Genomic DNA, 6,820 nt, shown 5'->3' on the forward strand with positions numbered 1-6,820 from the left:
ATTTCTTCACATGATTCCCAGAGTAATTTCACATGCTCACAAATATAAAATAAGTGTTTGTATGTTTCTTCTTCTTTTTCACAAAAAGAGCATAAATTACTTGCAGTAAAACCAAACCTGAAAAGATGGTGATTTGTATAAACAATACCATGCATCAGTTTAAACTGAAACTCTCTTAATCGGCTATTTAATGTACATTCTGCGAATCTGCGAATCAATCGATTATTCACTTGCTGTTTGTGGCGATTTGATATTAATCCTTAACTTGAGGCAACAACAATGAAGGAATCCGATATATCAGATTAATTCAAAATTAGCTGTGCTCTACTATGTACACTCTGTCCATGACTAATAGCAATTTTAAAAGCAGTGACATCAGCCTTTCAAAAGTTTAGAGTTGAAAGTGAAGAATGTGTAAAGGGTTTTAAAGAAAATAATGAAAAAGGACTTCTAAAGGACATAAAGGTAACACACTATTCCACAACAACAATAAAAAGTATTCTGGAAAAAATACTTAAAACACTATTTCCCATTCATTTTTTTTTCTTTCTTTATTCCATGCTTCTGGAAAATTTAGAATTATTACTCTTTCAGATAATATGAAAGCCTCAAGACTGACTACATTGACCCAATTTATCCATTGAGTCCTCAAGCAAAATCAGGCTGAGCAACTTTTTTGCTGGTTTTGTGATGCACAGTTACTTATGAGATAATGGAATACAGTGTATATAATCTTCGAAATATCATTGTTAGGTGATGTATGGAGAATCATTGAAAAGATTTTATCTGTTACTAGATGACCTTGCTTTAACAAAATTGAAAATGGTTAATATGTTTTTGCTTGCAAACTCTACACACGATAACACACACACACACACACACACACACACACACACACACACACACACACACACACACACACACACACACACACACACACACATCATATATATGTGTGTATGTATAATATACATACACATGCAGAGAGAGGGAGAGAGAGAGGGAGAGAGAGAGATGGATAGATAGATATAGATGTATCCAGACATTAAATGATGATAACAATGATGATGATGAACAGCATGTCTTTATCTGTAAAGATTTTAAAGGTTTATGGCTCAAAAAAGAATGTGACACATCATTCACAAAGTTATGTATTCTATCTCATATCATACCCATCCTTTTTTAATCCACAAATTAGAAAAATAAGAAAAAAACAACAAAACATTTGAATTACTAGAAGTTTCCCAGTAGGCCCTATCATATGGAGTGTGAAATCCATCACCTGTATTTTTATGCTGATTATTCATTAAAAAAAATCCTCTTGGCCAATCTAGGCAAAATACAGTATACACATAATGGAAATGTCAGGTTTTGATGTTTAACGTGGGTTAACATTGTATCTTTATGTTAGCATTTTGACATCTTTGGAAGGCCATCCTAATTATGTACCATATGTGCAGAACCTGCAGAAATCATATATACTAGGTGTCACAAAAAACATTTCCCACTTATGATCCTCAATAGTTCAAAAATTATATATCAGATAACACTGACATTGATATGAGCAATAACAGGATGAATAGTGTACATTTTTTCAGAGGTAAAATGAAAGCATAATTCAGTTTCATTAAATTCAGGATTTATTTTTGAGTTAGGTTTCAGATTTTGCTCTATATTAAATCCTCTGTACAATTGGTGTTTATAGGAGTGTGAGATAAACACTCAGACAATGGCAGGACAATGGTCCTGAATAATGGCTAGGGTTTGAATGCTCTATAACCTATTCATGAGAAATTCCACAATTACAGCTAGTCTTCATTCATTCTTAAATGTAGTGTAAGCAAGCATATGAAAACATGTGCTTATTTTTTTTTTTTCATGTATACATGCATTCTATTCTTTACCACGAATACAGACTAGCAGTGTCCAGGGCAAGCCATCATGAATTACAAATAATGTATTCATGTGCCTTAGATCAAGAGTCCAGAAGCCTAATCAGCAGAGCTCTGAAAATTAAAGGTGGTATTCATGGTATTCATGTCTATTGTTCAGGGTCATTGTAAGCACACACTCACATAAACATACCTGGTTCTTGTGTAAAGTTCAATTTTGTACCGAGGGTTCAAATTTGACCAAAATCCGGAACTTAACTTTAAAATTAATAACGAGACTGATTCATGCTCTCATATTCAAAACACCTCCGACTAAATTTCATAATATATTCAGCTATTACTCATATCAATAACAGTGTTATCTGATGTGTGGGTTTTTAACTAATAAGGATCAAGAGTGGGAAATGTTTTTTTGTGACACCTAGTACTTACAGCAGTCCATCCTAGTTTCCTTCCTATGATCATTTATCCACTTCAGTATTTTGCACATTTTATTGTTGATGAATTCTGCTTGACAAAGTCAATGACCTGAACAGCTGAAGAGTTTGTTTGCAAAAACCGATAAGTCCATATTTGTCGAATGGAGATATTTGCCATTAAAGGTCAAGAAAAATAAAGAGAATAATAAGAAAATTTTTGCTTCCTTTGACCATAACTTAAAAAATGTACCTTTATATGTAGTGACCAATATATCATTTAAAAGGTATCATTTTGTGCTTTATGACAGAGACCGTACTTCAAAATCTTAAAAAATGGACTTATTGTTTTTTTGCAAACAAACTCTTCAGTTATTCACTGACATTTTTATTTTCCCTTGATGTGCGGCAATGGGATCTCCTTCATTCTCATAGTACTAAGTTGCACGATTCAACTCCAAATATGAAGCCATTTCCATTGCTTATATTGATGTATCACAGATCATCATGCACATGAAATTGTTCCTTATTCTATAAACTATGAAAATCTAAATTAAAATGTATAAAGCATTCATTTCTTTTTTTTTTCTTGATAACTTCCATACTGCAGGAGATTATGTGCAAAGAAAGATTTTGTTTGAAGCAGATGACAATCAATGAGGTTTATTAATCACTGAAAAACACAAGAGAAATCATTCTATCTAGTAAAAACGATGTCTATAATCCACTTCAGATTGCATAAGACTTTAATGTAGATATCGTGATGACTGCTCAACATATATCAAAACACATTGTACTATGTATGATGTATCAGATCAGTACATCACTTGCACCAGAGGCAATGACTGCCCATTGGATGATTACACTGTATGTTATACAGTGCACTCCCGTTATAACGAACACGGTTAGAATAAAATTCCAGTTACAACGAAGTCAAAATTCAGGCTGCAATATTATCCACTCGGTATATTTCTATTGTTTATTTGTTCAGTTATAACAAAATTTTGATATAAAAAAAGAAAAATGCCGATCCTGACGACTTCGTTATAAAGGGGAATCCATGTGCATGTACATTATACATGTAAAGAAGTAAGAGAACCAAGTTTCTCTTATCAGAGCCAAGGCAAACATTCATGATCAACATCAATATCAGCAATCAATGCAGATATTGAAAACATTCATGTACAGTGGACTCCCATTATAACGAAGTCCTTGGGACCAGCAATTTTCTTTTGTTATATCGAAATTTCGTTATAACCGAACAAATAAACAATAAAGATACATGTATACAGTGTGGATAATGTTGCAGCCTGAATTGTTTACTTCGTTGTAACCAGAATTTTGTTATAACCATGTTCGTAACAGGAGTACACTGTATAAAGAAAGACACTAGAGAATTTTTAATGTTTGCTTGTTTGTTGTTGTTGTTGTTATTGTTGTTGTTGTTGTTGTTGTGTGTGTGTGTGTGTTTTTTTTTTTTGAGGGGGGGGGGGGTTTGACAAAATTACAATCATATCTGAATTGGTTACCCTCATCTACATATAATGACACTATCTTTGCTTTGCGATCTTTGCCGAGTGAAGAAGTTAATAGATGTTACACAAATGTCAAATTTTCATCTCTAGACTCGATAGCAATTCAAAGAGAATAACCCATAATTGTGTTTATGAACTGTATGACGCACTGTGCAGTTGAATGTATAACTTTCCATTTCAAGTACAGCCGTAATAACCCCATCTGTGTTTCAATGGACATTCAGTAAAGAGACAGTAAAACTTTCTGGTACTGTACATAGTCTATAGAATTTAATGACTTTATTCAGTAATTTAATATCAACAATCTTCATGTACAAATGACAGTATAAATGCATACCATATATACAGAATGTTGAATCATTTAAAACATAAAATGTTGAAAGTAAAGAAGCACAGGCTGTTACTGGTTCCTCAAAACCTTCTACAAGTCGTACAACAGAACCATCCTACCATGTATGTGACCCTGCATCACAAAACCAACAAAAAGTGGCCAGACACGGATTTTCAGTTGGGGCAGATTCTAAAAGAGCAGACTCTAAGCTTTAAAATGATGTATAACTCAATTCAAATGGACTCTCTTAACCTATCTAAATATTGGAAAGAAAGCACATACTCTTATCTTTTCAAAAGTTATTACAGTTGAAAGTGTATTAAAGAGTGTGCAAAGGATTTTCAAAAAATGAAAAGGGGCCTACTCTACAAAAAGAGGGGTTGTATAAAAACTGATGAAAACACACTTAATTTCCCATTCATTTTATGATCCAAGACTTAAGCATAATCTAGAAGAATAGCTCTTTCAGAAAATATGGAAAACTCAAAACTGACTTGGTCGACCCGTTTCACCTTTTTTGAGTCCTTGCATGAAATCAAGAGTTGCGACTTTCTGTTGGTTTTGTGATGCACGATCACAATCGCATATTATCATGTCAATAGATTAACCAAAACGTATGCACCAAAAGAAAACCTTACAAGACAAGGATTTTTTGTTTTTTTACTATAATTCATCTTCATGTGCACACATCTGACAGTGTTGTGCAAATTGAGCCTGTTTCATTAGACTAGTATTCATGCTCACAGGGTCTCCTCTACAAAGAGACTCAGCAACAATAATTTTGTACTACTCTGTATATGAATATAATGATACCTATTTGATTAGATAGAAATAAAATACTCAAATCTACAACATATAACTGATTCATAAAATAACTGTGTATATGAATGATCTCTGATCTTTGACATATCCACTGACAGCAGATACACAAATCTACACAGAGATGCAGACTCAACAGAAGACAGTCAAGCTTGACTAAGTCAAATCTATTTGGACTGAAGTATCATAGCTTCGACTTAATAGATAAAATCTGACTTATGAGGAGTTAAAATTGATAGAATATAAAGAAAAGAGGATGTCAAAAGACCTTCATCTTAGGTGATTTGACTTATGCGAGGTTGACTTAAGCAAGGTCGACTGTATTGAAAAAGAATAATTTCTAGGATCCACACATTTTATCTACCTCAATATCATATCATATCCCTTTGCAACTCTGACATAGCACAACTTTGACACAGCTAATGAATATCTCTTGGTCTCAAGTTGTTGCGATTTTATTCTTATCATCAGAAAACTATCGAGTGTATCAGAGTCGGGATGATATGCTTCCATCTATGCTTAGTTTGGATGCTAAAGACCTTTGTGTGTCACTGATGGTGACACTTCACTCAGTCGGTGGAGAACTGGTTTCTTACATCCTATTTCTTTAATTCTCTGCACTATTTCATAGATCAGTCTAATCATGGTAGCACATCGTACCGACACTAAACATGATTTAAATGGCCTCATAACACACAAAACAAGGCAAAGCACTGCACAACATGCGTGTTTTGCACAAGGAAATTGACTCAAATCCAACCCACAGCTTTTCTGAATCCCTAACAAAACATTCATTACTTCTTGAGGTTCCTCATTGACAAGCTTTCCTTGGCAGCTAGTACTTGGGTACATTTCAAAATCCTATTGGTATCAGCTTTGAACTCGTTTGCTGCAGTTATCCTGTCATTATCAAAATGTCACCTCTGAATTTCCCTGCATATCTTGCACTACAGAAAGATTAGACGGAACTAGCCAAACTCATTTCATCTTCAAACAATCAGAAAGAACTTAGTAAGAAACAGCCAAACTGAGAGAGTAAAACAGGAACTTTAAATTTGATTTGTGAGTCACATATTAAACAAGAAGTAATTCTTTAAGAACAACAAAGGGCTCATACAAAATATAAATATAATTTTCTCTTACAAAACACTGACAACTTAGACTAATCATATATCTTTTAACACTGTTTATAACTTTGCCTTCTTTCACAAGAAGTACTTTTTTCAATCTACAGTGCATACAAAACAATTGATTTCAAATTTTTGGTAGTGTGAGCCCTATAGAAGACATATCCAAGGTATGGCATTCAGGTAACAGGGCACAATCAGCTAGCATGGTTGAAACTCATTTACATTTACACTTTTACTCCAATGTCATTTGGAGTTTTATTAGGGGGTGTACATGGTGTCAAAAATCTTAAAGGACTGAGAAACAATGGGTGCTAGTGATTCAAGTAATTGCACTTCATGCAGTCAGAGCCATTTGCTACAACAAAATACAAAAATATATTTGACAAAGTGATAAATAAAGTCAAAAGGGGCTTCAACTTTTGACACAAGCAGAATCTTTGTCAGAGGCAAAATGACAAACACAAAGAGCAAACTGACCTCACTGGCCTGCTTTAATAGGATAAACAGTTTTCAACAGTTTTTTACCTGCCTTAACCCTAAAAGGGCCAGGGGGGGCGGATTCCGCCCCCCCCCCCTCGACGTTTCGCGCTATAATTCTGTAACGCGAGAAGGCCTCGTCGCGAGGCTTCTTGACTTTCTTCATTCAAGTCTCGCGCAACTTTTGAGACCAAATTTGCAACGTCCGCGCATACTTTTG

Source organism: Diadema antillarum, unplaced genomic scaffold (assembly GCF_040938485.1).
Source record: "Diadema antillarum isolate AM-2024a unplaced genomic scaffold, OU_Dant_1.0 scf00000017, whole genome shotgun sequence".
In the NCBI taxonomy this organism is placed as follows: domain Eukaryota; kingdom Metazoa; phylum Echinodermata; class Echinoidea; order Diadematoida; family Diadematidae; genus Diadema; species Diadema antillarum.